Consider the following 15,818-nt stretch of genomic DNA (forward strand, 5'->3'; position numbering starts at 1 on the left):
TATATAACGAACGATTTATTTCCCATCTATCGAGTCTATCAATTAATCAACCTACCTATTCTTTATTTACCTATTAATTTTAGTTTTGTTTTATCCTTGAGGTCCTTCCTTTAAAATAAAAAAAAATCTACCTCTCTATCTACCTTACCTATCCATTAATCTATTTACCTCTTCATCTATTTTCCTTTCATCAGTTAGTGTGTCTCTTTCCTTCTATCTATCTATCTAGCTATCTGTCTGTCTATCTATCTATCTATCTCCCTCTCCCCAGCCTCCGTTAGTCAATGAGAAGGGCACACACTCGAAAGGGTTGTATCAAAACATTGCCATCTGCTTCTCTCTCTCTCTCTCTCTCTCTCTCCTTCAATCCTTTTCTTCCTCCCAACACCTTTCTTTCCTCCACTTCTGTCTTTCCTCTTCTCCCTCTCTTCCCCTTTCGTTCTCTTTCTCCTCTCTACTCTTCCTACCACTTTTGCTCCTCTTATTCCTCCTCTTCCTTCTTCGTCCTCTTTCTCCTACTTCTAAAACTTCTTCGTCCTCTTTCTCATACTTCTGATACCACTTCTGCTTCTCGTCTTCTGCCTCTTCCCTTTTCGTACTCTTCTTCCTCCTCCACCTCCTCCTCCTCCTCCTCCGCTCTTCATCAACACAAGAGCAACAACAAGAAGTAAGAAACAACAACAACAAGCAAAGTCAGCAATGAGGGGAGGCAGAAAGCACTCACTCACACACACACACACACACACACACACACACACACACACACACACAGCCCCTCCCTCCCCCCTACACCGTTACGGGCTGTCACGCTTTACGAGCCGCCACGTTGTTTCCGCGTCACACACACAGACACACAGTAAACACGGTCACTGGTCTTTGATGAGTCTGTTAATGGCTCTCGTAATAACCAATAGGAGTGACGGAGTGCGTAAGGGAAGGGACGGGTGCCTCTATTAAGGGGGGGGTTACCTCTATGCCATGGGGAGTGACTCTATGGTGGGTGCGAGACTCAAGAATAGGGGTGTATCTCTCTAAGGAAAGGACGGGTGCTTCTCTTAAGGGGGGTACCTCTCTAAAGCAGTTGACTAAGGGGGGCATGTGATTTTCTAAGGGGGGCGACTATCTAAGGGGGACGAGTACTTCTGAAGGGGTGAATCGACTAAGGGTGACTTTTATTACGGAAGAATTAGGAGGGGACGGGTGACTCTCAAGGGGAAATCTTTGTGAAGGTTTTATTAGGAATGAATTAGAGGGAGATTCTAAAGTGATCTAGGGTGGATTGTGAAGGGTGAAATTTACACAAGGGTGACTCTGGGGTTGGGGTTGCACTATAGGGGAATTCTAGGGTGATTTAGGGGAACTTGTATATTTCAGGGTGACTATGATTAAGGTTGTATGATAAAAGGTTCTGAAATGATCTCTGGTTTGATTAGGTTTGTTTTGGTTGGATTTGTTTTGGTTTAGTTGTATTTTGAATAGGTTAATATTGGGATTGGGTTCATTTACTTTGTCTAGGTTGAGTCTGGTATGGGTTTGGTGTTTTCTTAGTTATGTTAGGTTTGGTACGAGCTTGTTTGGGTTTGGTTTGGTAAAATATTTTGGGGTGAGCTTCTGATGGATTTAGAGTGGCCTCGGTTTGGTCAAGTTCGGTTTGGGTTGAGCTTGATACGCGTTTCCTTGAGTCCAGCTTGTCTCAGGATGTGCTCGGACAGGCTAAGGGTTGGCCGAGGAGTGGAAGCTAATGTTCGCCTCGTAAACGTTGGCCGCAAAATGTTTCTCCGCCACTAAAACGTTTTCTCTCCTCCTTCCCTTCCCTGGAGACGATTATCGCCCACTTAATGCTCTTCAAGGCTCATAAAGTTTCCCTTCCCCTCACCCCTCTCCCTTCCCTTCCTTCGCCTCCTCGCCCCTCATTGCCTCTCCCCTCTTCCTTGAGTATCCCTCTTCTTCTTCCTGTCATCAGCTTCCCTGTTTCCTGTCCTTCTTTCCTCTTCCTCCTGTCTTCCTTGTTTTTTTTATCATCTTACTCCTCGTCTCTCACTAACTCTCCCTCTTCCTGTTTTCCCTCTTCTTCCTGTCATCAGTTTCCCTCTCTCCTCTCCTTCTTTCCTCCTCCTCCTCCTTGCATTTTTATTTCTTCATGTCTTCCTTGTTTCTTTCATCTTTCATTTTATTTACTCTCTCCTCTCTTTCCTCCTCGCACTTCTTCTTGTCTCCTTTGTTTCTCTATCATACCTCTTTCCTCTCCTTCTTCCACTACTTCCTCTCTTTTTTTTTCTTTATTACCCTTCTTTCCTGTCAAAATCATCTTTCTACATATAGATTTTTTTATATAGATTTTTTTCCTCTCCATTTTTTTCCCTCTCCTCGCTCCATCACGTGACTTTCCCCTTCCATCCCTCCCTCTTCCCTCCCCTTCTCCGGTTACCCCTTTCCATCTGTCCCTCTCTATGGGTACCTCTCCCTTTTCTCTCTCCTGCCCTCCCTCTCCCTTTTTACTCTATTTCACCCATCCCCATCTGCCCCTCCCTATGTCAACCTCTCCCCTTTCTCCCTTGGTCCCTCCCACTGCAACTCTGTCCCTCTATGCATCTCTCTCTCTCTCCCTCCCTCCATCTCCCTCTCTCTCCCTTCCTTCATCACTCAGCCTCCCTCGGTCTTAGGGCGGCGTAAGGCTTCATTAGGCAGCCCGAGGGAGGGAGAGAAGGGAGGAGAGAACGGAGGGTAAGGGGGGAGGCTGCCAAGGAAGAGGGGAGAGAAGGGAGAGGGAAGAGGGGATTCTGCAGTCGAAGCCCAACTCTCTCCCTTTCTCTTCTGTTCTTCCCATTCTTTCCTTCTCCCTATTTCCTTCCTATTCCTTTCCTGTCTTCATCTTTTCCTTTCCATCTTTCTCTCTTTTCTTTCCATTCTTTCCAAGCCTCCCTACTCTCTCTCTCTCCTCTTTTCTCTCCTTTTATTTTGCCTCTTTCCTTCCTATTCCTTTCTCGTTTTCCTCTTTTCCTCTCCCTCTCTTCTCTATTCTTTATCAGCATTTCCTCTTTCCTCTCCATCTCTTCCCAACCTCTTTCCAACCTCCCTACTGCCCCCCACCCTCCTCTTCCTCTTCCTCCTCCTCTTCCCTTCTTCTCCCTTCCAGCAGGACGAACCAATTAAGTGATCCTCTCCGCCACGGTAATTAGTGAAGGAAAAGGTATAGTTGAGTTTCCCCTTTTGTTAATAACTTGATAAATTCCATATTGGGGAAGGAGGAAGAGGAGGAGGAGGAGGAGGAGGGAGGGGAAAGGATATCGTTATAGCTACAACTTTCCTCCTCCTCTTCCTCCTTCTCGTCTTGCTTCTCCTCCTCCTCCTCCTCCTCCTCCTCTTCCTCCTGCTGACTCATAAGGACGCTGATATGACGGCTGAATGCATGAGAGCGAGAGCGAGAGAGAGAGAGAGAGAGAGAGAGAGAGAGAGAGAGAGAGAGAGAGAGAGAGAGAGAGAGAGAGAGAGAGAGAGAGAGAGAGAGAGAGAGAGAGAGAGAAGGAGGGGGCGCGCCATACACTCTCTCCCTCCCCTTGATTAATAATGAAGGGATGAAGGAGAGCTCTGGTGCACCCCTTTCTTCCCCCCTCCCCCCTCTCACCCCCCTTCTCCCCCCTTTCACCGCTCAAAGTTCAGTCATTAAAGCGCCATGCAAACTGGTGAGTCGTGGTGGTGGTGGTGGTGGTGACGGTGGTGGTGGTGGTGGTGGTGGTGACGGTGGTGGTGGTGACGGTGGTGGTGGTGGAGTCTGCGTTCTGTTTAATGATGCAAATTACCTCCCTGCTCAATTTTCGTGTTTGTGTGTATGTGTGTGGTGGGTGGAGGGGCGGGGAAGGACGGGGAAGGGGAGGGGATGGGAGGGGAATGATGGGAAAGGTTAAAGAAGGGTGGAGAAGGATGTGGAAGGGTGGGAAAGGGTGGATAACGATTGAGATTACGTTGGGTGGTAATAGAGGAGGAGGAGAAGGATATGGAAGGGTAAGGAAGGACAGGGAAGGGTTGAGATTACGTTGGGTGGCACTGAGAGGCGAATATGATGATGACGGCAGAGGGTAGAACAAGAAGAAGAAGGTAAGTACAGAGATTGCAAGATGATGCTAGGAAGAAGGGAGAAAAAGGTTAGGATTGCATTGGGTGGCAAGGAAGAGGGTAAGACGAGCACCTGAGAAACACAGAACATGACTTAATGAAGAGAAAGACATGAGAAAGTTAAAGCAAGGTAAGAAGGATACGATGATTAAAATAAGGCGGAATACGTAGGAAATGAGAATGAATGAGGATGAAGAAGAGATGAATAGAGTAACACGAGGTGGGATAGGTAGGAATGAATGCGAGGGATGAGGTGGATGGGATAACATAGGTAGGAATGGATGAGGAAGAGGAAGGGGTGGATGGGGTAACATGAGGTAGGAGTAAACAGAGCCGTGGGTGTGGCTGGGTGGGGTGTGGCTGGGTGGGGTGGAGGAGAGATGGAACGTGACGTGCGGTGGCGAGGAACAGGCTGTGGGGGGTGCGGTTGGGTGGGGAGGACTGACGATGCTGGAGAATTACTTTAACTGTCCCTGATCAGCTAGACAGAAGCCCAACTCTCCTCTCCTCTCCGATCTCTCCTTTTCTCTCCTCGATTGTGATTCTTGCCTCCTCCACTTTCTTTTCCTTTCTTTTCCATTTATATTCTCATTTCGCATTCCCTTCCTTTATTTTTCCTGCTTCGTTTCCTTTCTTTCTTTTCTCTCTTCTTCTCTTCTTTCCTATCCTCACCTCGCTTTCTCTTCCCTTTTCCCTCCTGTCCTTGTTTTCCTTCCTTTCTCTCTTCTTTCCTCGATTCATCCCTCTCCTTATTTCTCCTGCACTGGTTTCTCTTCTTCCTTTTCTCTCTTCTCTTTTCTTCTCATCTCGTCTCTCCTCTCTTTTCCTTCCCCTTTTTTCCCGTTTTCCTTTCCTTTCCTGTCCCGTCCTAACCCCACATTCCCTCACTTCTCTCTTCCTGTACCAGTTTTCCTCCTTCCTCTCCTCTCTTCTCGTCTCGTCGCCTCCTCCTGTACTACTCTTCCTCCTTCCTCTCCTCTCTTCTATCCTCCTATCCTCGCCTCGTCGCCTCCTCCTGTACTACTCTTCCTCCTTCCTCTCCTCTCTTCTCTCCTCCTATCCTCGCCTCGTCGCCTCTCCCTCCAAGCACTTCCTCGCATCGCCACGAGTTAGTGTTACCAAGACAAACAAACCCGAGACTTGGAGGCGACAAAACCGTCTTGCGCAACACAACTTTCTCCCCCTCGCTCGTGTCTCTCTCTTTGGAGGTGTTGCGAGTCGACACTTAGAACACTCGAGCAGCATATTGCCCTTACGAAACACAATACGTATGATGCTTGTTGGCGTCTGGGCTTATGTCTTTGTCCAGAGAGAGGAAGAGGAAGAGAATGAGGAAGAGAGAGGAGAGAGGCTTGTTAGCTTTTACGAAACCACAAAATCACTATATCTCAGCCCTTCTATTTTTTTTTTTTTACGTAAAGAGAGGTTACAAAATACATACAACTCTCCTGTTTTTCTTTTCCTTTCGTCATACATAATTTTTTACCTTTGGCGAAACAGAATATCCAAGGTCTTCCACCATCACCAAGACTCATATTTTTCGTTTCCAGCACATGAATTTTACGACTTGCAACATAAGTATACCCCGTCAAACCGTCTAGTTTCACGACAAAAAGTACGAACCATTCTTTATTTTTTAGCTATAACGTCACTCGCCAATCCAAACCATCAATTTCCACTGATTTCAAGCCTTTACGAAACAGGATGCAAATAGTGTGTGTGTGTGTGTGTGTGTGTGTGATCTAAAACCTTCTATTGTGGGCATCACTACAAGGGATAGTTTTCTTAAAGATGACAAATTATAAAGTAACATCGACTTTTTTTTCCCCTGAAATTTAACCGAAAACAAACAAAAACATAAAAGAATATAAAGAAAAGCAAAATTCTAACTTTCTCCGTAACTTGGTTCAGTGAATTCTCAAGGCCACACACACTCGACGTAAGATCACCAAGTTCACTGTACCCAGAAAACAACTTATGACTAAACACGGATTCTACAAAACAAAATGACATATCTAAACTTCCACCCCGTTAATTACTTCCCCACATCCTGGCCCGGTGCTTTCTAGACCACAAAACCGCCGTAGTAAGAACACGAGGCTCACTGTACTCTGAAACCTATGACTAAACAGATTCTATAAACAAATGAGAAATATCAAAACTTTCAACCCGTTAATTAATTCCCAGTGCTTTTCAGAGACCACAAAACCACATAAGTTAGAACACAAACCTCTTTTTACTCAGAAAGCTGTAACTAAAAACAGACTGCGTATTAAAAAGTAGAGGAATAGTTAAACTTCCAACTCGTTAATCAATTCCCAGTGCTTTCTAGAGACCACAAAACCACGTAAGTCAGAACGCGAACATCCTTGAATTCAGAAAACTGTAACTAACAACAGATTGCATATTAGAAAGAAAATTGGTTGAACTTCCAACAAGTTAATCAATTTCCAGTGCTTTCCGGAGACCACAAGACCACAATGGGAAGAACACGAATATGCTATAACCACGAAAACAACAACAACAGCTACATATAAAAACACCGAATAACTTAACTAGAAACCCATCTAGCCTCTCTTCGTTGTATCTAGTTCAGTGTTTTCTCAAGGCTACGAAACGCCTCGGGAACAGGAGTCTTTTGTAACCCCGTAAAGGCGGCCGAAACATAAACGTCCTTCGGCTATTTATGAAGGAGGAGGGAGCGAGTGCAAAGATAACAGAGTGAGGCCTAGGCGAGGAAAGAAGGGAGAGACAGAGACAAGACAGGCCGGCAGACAGACAAGAAGAGAAATGGTAAAAAAAAAAACAAAAAAAAAAAAAACAGAAGGGACAAGGGGAGAACAGACAAGGGAAGAAAGGAAAGACAGGAAGACAGACAGACAAACAAGGGAAAAACAAACGGGGAAAAGGAAGAAGTGGCAAGGGAAGAGAAGAGAAGGGAGGTAAAGGCAAGGAAAAAAAAAGACAAGGGGGAAATAACAAACGAAGGAACAAAAGAAAAATAACAGACAAGGAAAGAAGGAGAGAGACGGACAGACAGACACAGACTTAAGCCAAAACAAGTAACCGGTGCCCTCCCTCCCTCCTCCTCTCTCTCCTTCCCTCCTTCTCTTTCCTTCTTCCCTGTGGTTAAGACGTTCCCTCCCTCCTCCTCCTCTTGCTCCTCCTCCTCCTACTGTTGCTCTCCTATCCACAAGCATTTCCCTTCCCTTTAGACTCCTCCTTCTCCTTCTCCTTCTTCTCTTCTTCTCCGTTCTCCTTCTTAGTCTATTTTCGGGGAAACTTCTGTGGTCTGGTTCGTGGTCAGCCGCGGTTGAGTGAACAAGAAAAGGTTGTGTCTCCTCCGGGAAAGACACGAAAGGAGTTTATGTGAGGAAAATGTAAATCGGGAACGTTTCTTTTTTCCTATTTAAACCACATTAGCATAAGATCTCCTCTAGAGCTCTGTTAATTGCTTTCTTCTTATGAGCGGATGAGATAAGACGTGGTGACATAAGGATAAGAAACGTCTGATATTTTCCTTCTATCCACCCGTCTCGAGAGAAGTTCTTGACACGATTTTTCTTCCTTCTGTACCTATTATGTTATCTTCATTGTGTTTCTCTCTCGGCATAAAGCATCGTCGTACTTCATTCTTTAGTGTACGAAACAATGGGTGAATTTACTGAACACAATAGACCATTAATATTGCTCCTGTGACGTTAGCTACACAATATAACATGAAAAATAAGTCTCAAATTCCAAACCTTTTCACCACTGGAGATTTATCAAGGCGTAAAACTTTCCCGTTGTGACTATAAAAAAAGGCTGCGTGATTAAGTTAAAAATGCGTCTAGATTTCCGTTGTTTTCTGATATCCGGGAATCGTGAAGGCGTGAAAATTCTTGTTTAATCAGAAATAAAAACCTGTTCGTGATATTTTTAAGCTGCAATGATTCTGAAAGTTTGTTTTTTTACGAACATACATAAATTATTTGGTTTGCGTGACTGACTGACGACGACCTGCGAGAAAGTTGTGTTTAGAACCATAATTATGACGAGAGAGAGAGAGAGAGAGAGAGAGAGAGAGAGAGAGAGAGAGAGAGAGAGAGAGAGAGCGCTCACAATCACGGATGCAACACTGACCACACGGCGAGCTGGCCCACAAACACACCGCCAGGCACCACCATCACCACCATTTTACAACACCACAACATTACCATCACCACTACCAACACCATCACCAGCTCTACCACCATTTCTCAACACCACAACCTCACTACCACCACTTCTATACACCGTCACTATCAACACCATCACCAGCTCTACCACCATTTCTCAACACCACAACCTCACTACCACCACTTCTATACACCGTCACTATCAACACCATATTCACCACCACCGCCTCTTCTGAAAGTTCAATCATGCTCACAATATCACGTTCAGTATACCAACACGACACAAGCACAGTATTACTTTTTTTTTCATTAACTTTTTTTTTTCTTTTTCACGAGTCAAAGTTCAGTTCGAAAGTTCCACGAAATTACACACACACACAAAGGTCATTCAGTTGCGTCATTTTCGTCATTCACGTCAGTCTAATTATACCAAGGACTTTCCCAATACCAATGCGTTATGACAGTCCACCTCCACCTCCACCACCACCACCACCACCACTATCATTATCATCATCATCACCGTAACACCACAACACTGTAATCACTACCACCATCACCAACGCACCATATGAAGAAGTAATCACCATTCACCACCACCAACACCACAATCACCGCATCACAGCTAGAAGTTCAACACCATCACCACCACCATCATCAAAACATCACCAAAAAAGCCAGTCAAAACACACACACACACACAGTAACACTATACCCACCAAAGCACAACACAACGCAACACAATCACCGTACTTAGTCTTTCAAAAAAATAAATAAGATGAATAAATAAATAGAAAATGATTAATAGCACTCGAGGTTCAGATAGCACAGCGTTCAGTTCTCTCTCTGGCTCTCTTTGTAAGTCTTAAAAAGTGAGTGAGCGAGTGAGTGAGAGAGAGAGCGACCCGTGTTCGCGTCACCGCGGCCGCTTGTAGACTGACAGCCACACGGGACGGGGCGATGAACGGACGGACAGACGGGATGAAAGGGCTTACACGTGCGTCATGGCGTGCGTGTGTGTGCGTGTATGTGTGTGTGTGTGTGTGTGTGTTTCGGATTTTCTAGGATGACCGACAGAGTGTAGAAATAGATAAGGTTGATGACTATGAAGAAGTGAAGAAATGGGATAAATAAAGATTGGACTGAGTGAAAGAATTGAATGATGAAAGTAAGGAGGATAGAAAGATTGTATAAAGATGAACATCCCTAAAATTATATTATTATTAGAAAAGGGATAGGGTGAAGATAACGATGAAAATGGAGACGAAACAGAGAAAAAAGAGACCGAACATAAACCGAAGAGGAAGGACGGAGGGAAGGAAGGAAGAAAGGAAGGAAAAACAGAAAAATGAGAACAAGGAAAGCCTGGTATCTCTTCTCTCGGCCTTCCCTGTCAGCATCCCTTCATTGTCAGTGTATCGTCAGCAACACAAACACAACAGCCCGTCAACACAACACCTGAAGGCAAACGTCAGCAGGTACACACACACACACACACACACACACACACACACACACACACACACACACACACACACAAAAAAAAAAAAAAAAAAAAAAAAAAGAGCATCCACCATCTGTTTTGTTCTTTCCTTCCTCCTGGCTGTCTTCTTCTTCTTCTTCTTCTTCTCCTCCAATCATTCTTCAAGTTTCTAATCTATTTCCATCACCATCTTATTTCTTTTACAATCAAACTATCACGCAGTCTGTCAATCACAATCAATTCTTCACTTTTTTGCCACCCCTTCTTCTCCTCCTACCTCTGAGCCTCCTCCTCAACCCCTCCCCCCCTCACACAATCACACTCCTTCCTCCGTGTCACGTCTCCTCGCCGTCAGTATAAATAAACACACGCCACAAAGGTTAAGTCAGACACACGAGGCGAGGTCACGTGGTGGGTCAGGCAGTGTGTTGGGCAACGCGAGAGAGGGCGCCGCTGCTGCATCATCTATAAGGATCATGACGAGGGGCTTGTTAATGTAGAGCGAGTTGGGGATGTTTTTCTTCTTTATTTGGTGATATTTTTAACATCCACGATTGACGACTCTCTCTGTTTGGCTTGTCATGGGATCATTTTATTTATTTATTTATTTATATTTTTTGTGACTTGTTTTCATCGTGTTCTCTGTTTTCTTTTCTTTATATTTAGTTTTATCTTTACTTTTGGTGCTGTTTTTTTATCTCCACGATTGATGATTCTCTATTTGATTTTTTTTTCTATTTTTTGTGCGACTTGTTTACATCATGTTCTCTGCTTTCTTTTCTTTATATTTCGTTTTATCTTTACGTTTGATGCTGTTTTAACTTCCACGATTGATGATTCTCTCTATTTGATTTGGTTTGTCTTTTTTTTGGGGTGTGTGACTTGTTTTCATCCTGTTCTGACACCTCTTCTTTATCTTCAATCTTATTATTATCTCCAAGATAATTAATGTTCTCTCTGTACTCTTTATCACGATCGTTTACTCTCTATTCTATTTTTGTAGCTTAGCTTCATTCTCTTCTATGTTATCTATTATGTTTATCACGTTTTGTTTTCAAGTCTTGTTTTGGTTCACTTTATCACGAGGTCTTATTTTCCTATTTTATTTTTGTAACTTAGCACCATCCTGTTCTATGATATCATGTTTAGTGAAGTTGAATGCTCCGTATGATCCTTTCTTAGCAGTCGTATGTAGCACCAGGCAAAAAATATAAACCGATTATTATTTCTACACGACTAAAACTAATACAAAATCCACAAGTTTGCGGGCACATCAATCATAGTGTTCAAATATGGAAAAAAAATCATACAAACTTAAATATTATCGTAATCAAGACATTCAACACCTCTTCCAAGACTATAACCAATGGAAATGTATCTCGTGTGTGTGCATTATCTCGTTGCTATGTTTAGATAAGCAACGGCCTTGGATATCCGAGGAGATGCAAAACTAACGCGCTTGTGCATGCCGGCTGTCCTTCACAACGCCTCCTTTTGCTCACGTCTGTTTGTGTGTATTTTTAGTTGCCTGTCTTCCAGTATACTCGTGCAATGACCCTTACTATGAGAAGAGATGATAGACTAACGCTTCTGTGTATATAATGACCTTTGCTTTAAGGAGAAACGCAAAGGCTGAGAAGAAACCCCAAGACCACCACTCCCATGTACGATGCTTGCCCTTCGCGAGTCATTTTTAGTTGTCTGTCTTCCAATATACTCGTGCAATGACCCTTACTATGAGAAGAGATGCTAGACTAACGCTTCTGTGTACATAATGACCTTTGCTTTAAGAAGAAACACCAAAATTGAGAAGAAACCCCAAGACAACCACTCCCATGTACGATGCTTGCCCTTCGCGAGTCATTTTTAGTTGTCTGTCTTCCAATATACCCAAGACTAAGAAGAAACGCCAAGACAAACGCTCCCATATACGCTGCTTGCCCTTCACGAGTCATCTTTAGTCGGGTCAGCGTCTGGTCAGCCTCGGGTCAACAGTGCAAGCAAGGCGCCTTCACACTGCTGAGCTCAGAGGGTTAATGTCCTACGCCACTACGATGAACACAACACAAAGATAAAAACAGATAGATAGATATAGCCCTTCACGAGTCAACTTTAGTCGGGTCAGTGTCTGGTCAGCAAGGCGCCTTCACACTGCTGAGTTCAGAGGGTCAATGTCCTACGTCACTACGACTAAAACAACACAGATAGATAAATAGATAGATAGATGGAGAGCAATTCCAACGCCATTATTATTTTTTTACTTCTCCCAGGGTATCAAGGTGACCGAGTATTATAGATTGATATTCCTTACATTCACTATTGCAGAGTTCACCGAAAAATATAGAAAAATGACTAAATCTTTGTTACCGGATAAAAATTTCGTTATACACAAAAAAACGACAAATCTTGCTGCGTGACAAGGTAGATAGATAGATAGACATTTACAAACAAACCAAAGCGAGATATATCACCACACACACACACACACACACACACACACACACACACACACACACACACACACGATTCATATTCTGCTTTGAGAGGGATTAAAAGCTTGAGAGGGGAGATGAGAGGAGGTGGAGGAGGAGGGAGAAATGAAGGAGAGGGGAGAGAGGAGAGAGAGAGAGAGAGAGAGAGAGAGAGAGAGAGAGAGAGAGAGAGAGAGAGAGAGAGAGAGAGAGAGAGAGAGAGAGAGAATCCCCTCCTATGACTCACACATGCCACTCTCTCACCCTTCGTTGCTATGGTTACCTCCTCCTCCTCCTCCTCCTCCTCCTCCTCTTCTCTTCCCCTCTCGCCCTCCCTTTTAAAACTAATGCAAACGTACACTTGTAAAACTCGCGCCTCAAAGAAAAACTCAAAACTGCCAGTAATGAGCAAAAGATTTTTCAGCTTAAATTTAAACCTTACAAATTATTTTCCTTTAACTTCCTATCTGTCTATCTCTCTCCTTCTCTATCTATCAATCAATCTACTTATCTATCAGTATGTCTATTCATTTCATTCAGTATATTTTCATCTGGTCTTTAAAAACATCATCACGAATTCCTGGGATACATCAACATACACACACACACACACACACACACACACACACACACACACACACACACACACACACACACACACACACGCACTCGAGACCCGGCTATTCAAACAAGAACAAAAAGAGACAAAAATGCAACTCAAATAATGATACAAAACTCACATGCTTAATTAACGTGTGCAATCTTTTTTTTTTTTCCTTCTTGTACGCATAAGAAGAAGGAGGAGGAGGAGGAGGAGGAGGTAAGAAGACATAATGAAGGAGGGTTCAAGAGGGAGAAGGGGAGGAATACGTAATAAGGAGAGAAGGAGGGAGGGAGGGAGGGAAAAAGTAAACACAAAAGGGAAGAATGTGGAGAAAGGATGGAAGAGGAGGGAAGGAAGAAAAAAAGGGAAAATGAGAAAATTGAGAGAGAGAGAGAGAGAGAGAGAGAGAGAGAGAGAGAGAGAGAGAGAGAGAGAGAGAGAGAGAGAGAGAGAGAGAGAGAGAGAGAGAGAGAGAGAGACTATGTAATCTTTCAACCTTCAAGCAAATCCTGTCAGAGAGAATTTATCGGGTTCGTGAATTTAAACCCAAACTTAAGCAAAAAATTTCACCACCCTTAAAAACTCGCTTCTTACAATCGACAAACAAGCGATGTAATCAAATTAATGTATAAAATAACGTAGAAAAACGAGCATTAAACAATATATATCATGGAAATAACACACAGCTTTCTAATACGTTTTTTTGTCTATATTTACATCCACAAGTAATATATTGTTGTCATCATCTACAATTTCTACATCATCTATCTTTTATTTCCCATTTTCTATTCTCAACAATCTTTTCTTAATAGGAGGGAATTAAGAGAGAGAGGTAAGGAAGATGAACGTAAAAAAAAGAATGGAAGAAGGAAAACGGATTGACTGATAGAAAGGAAAGGAAAGAAAAAGGATGAAAAAAAAGAATGGAAGAAGGAAAACGGACTGACTGATAGAAAGGAAAGGAAAGAAAAAGGATGAAAAAAAGAATGGGAGAAGGAAAACGGACTGACTGATAGAAAGGAAAGTAAAGAAAAAGGATGAAAAAAAAGAATGGGAGAAGGAAAACGGACTGACTGATAGAAAGGAAAGTAAAGAAAAAGGATGAAAAAAAAAAGAATGGGAGAAGGAAAACGGACTGACTGACTGACTGATGGCGTATAGCTAACTGATTGACTGACTGACTGATGGCGTATAGCTAACTGACTGGCGGACTGACTGACTGATCGGCGCCTTCCTCCTTCCCAGTCTATCAAAGGAAATCTCGTCTCTGCAAGGTCGGGCGTGGGATATAGGCCGCATGCTGCAAAGGGAAAGTCGTGGAGGGCGAGGGAAGGGAGGCAGAGATTTGGGGGCTTAATTGTATGTTTTCTGCCGCCTTCCGGTTACATAAATCATGCCCTTGTTTCTTGGCATGACGTCACTTCCGCTTGTTAAAACTCTCCATACATCTCTGTGCCTGTCTCTCATACACTTCCTTTTCTTATTCTCCCTTTCTTTCATTCTTTATATTTTCCTCATTCCCGTTCTTCCTTCACATAATCTATTTCTCTCTCCCTTATTCCAATCTTTAAATTCTTTCTCCGTTTCTTCTTTTTGTCGCTTACTCTCTCAGTCTTTCTCCCTTTCTCCTTTACGTGATCTCTCCCTTTCTTTCTTTTTACAGTTCCCATCCTCCCTACTTTCCTTACAGTTGCTTCCTTCCTTTCCATTTATTATTTTTTCTTCTCTCCCTTTCCTTCCTTCCTTTCCCTTTCTCTCGTATAACTATAGATATCAAGTCAAGGCTACTGTGTGTGTGTGTGTGTGTGTGTGTGTGTGTGTGTGTGTGTGTGTGTGTGTGTGTGTGTGTGTGTGTGTGTGTGTGTGTGTGTATTCGTGTGTTTGATGTATTACTCAACGTTACTTTGTCTCACACCCTAATTACCGTGTGTGTGTGTGTGTGTGTGTGTGTGTGTGTGTGTGTGTGTGTGTGTGTGTGTGTGTGTGTTTTCCTCCGTGCGTGTGTGTTACTCAATATGTACATCGCCTCATCCCTAATTCACACACACACACACACACACACACAAGCGCGCGTTAATGTCACCGCCGCGTCAAGAAACATTACAGGAAAGCATGACGTCGCGGCGCCGCACCTGCCCAGCGCCTCAACAAACCGACAACACAGGAAGCCGCGGAGATAAGGCCAAGGGGGAGGTGACGGGGGATAGGGAGAGGGAGGGAGGGGAGGCTGTGTGAAGGATAAGTAAGGTTAGGCCACTGCACGATGCGCCACCGCCAAGAATAGTATCTCATAACGGGCGTGGGAAGTGGCGTCGCCGTTTGTCCCATGCGAGAAGGAAAATTGACGGACTGACTGACTGACGTTTTGGCGCCTTCCTTCCCACGACTGACTAAGGTGGAAATTTCCCCATCATCATCATATTGAAATTAAAATGTTCAACGTCATCAGTATCGGAGAAAAGACACTCACTGACTGACGGATAGGCGACTTCCTTTCCACGGCTGATAAAAATGTTAAACTAGCTGTCATCGTCATCCTATACTCCGCTCAGGTGACAGGTAGAGGTCATGTCATTAAGTTAAATGCTGGTGATCTACTTTCTAGACGTAAGGAAGGTGGGAACAAAGTATTATAGCCTTGGTCTGCCATCAAAGAAGTACAGAGCTGCTTCTTGAACGTGGTAGAATTGGTAAACAAGTTAGATACTACATCAAAGTCATATTATACACGAGGGAGAGGGAAAAAAATGTGTCCTGATCATTATATAAACACCTTCACATCAACACCAAACCTGTTCCCGAGTGAAGTATCGAGGCAGACAAGGAAGGACGTTTGTTTGTTGAGTTGACGTCACTTTGCAATGCTGATCACCTGACTGTATTTGGTCACCTCGTTACAGGAGCACGACGGAGGAGAGACCGATGATTAGTTACTTAATTAAAACGTCAGACAGAGGTTGGAGGTGTACTAATGATGATTAAAAATAAGA

The 15,818-nt window shown here is 43.6% G+C and overlaps 1 protein-coding gene across 8 annotated transcripts in view; it reads right to left on the minus strand.

Moving 5' to 3' along the window:
- LOC127006715 (neuron navigator 2-like) overlaps positions 1-15,818 on the minus strand; it is a 140,593-nt gene that overhangs the window by 76,794 nt on the left and 47,981 nt on the right. Inside the window, exon 1 of one of the 8 annotated variants that reach the window (XM_050876948.1) lies at positions 9,024-9,198. The exons of 6 other annotated variants lie outside the window; for them this stretch is intronic. The gene's annotated coding sequence lies outside the window, so the exon portion shown is untranslated. Of the gene's footprint in view, positions 1-8,989; positions 9,199-15,818 lie in introns of those variants that run through there. One more of the 8 variants, XM_050876947.1, reaches the window with a different exon arrangement.

Source organism: Eriocheir sinensis, chromosome 33, assembly GCF_024679095.1.
Source record: "Eriocheir sinensis breed Jianghai 21 chromosome 33, ASM2467909v1, whole genome shotgun sequence".
NCBI classification, from domain to species: Eukaryota; Metazoa; Arthropoda; class Malacostraca; order Decapoda; family Varunidae; genus Eriocheir; species Eriocheir sinensis.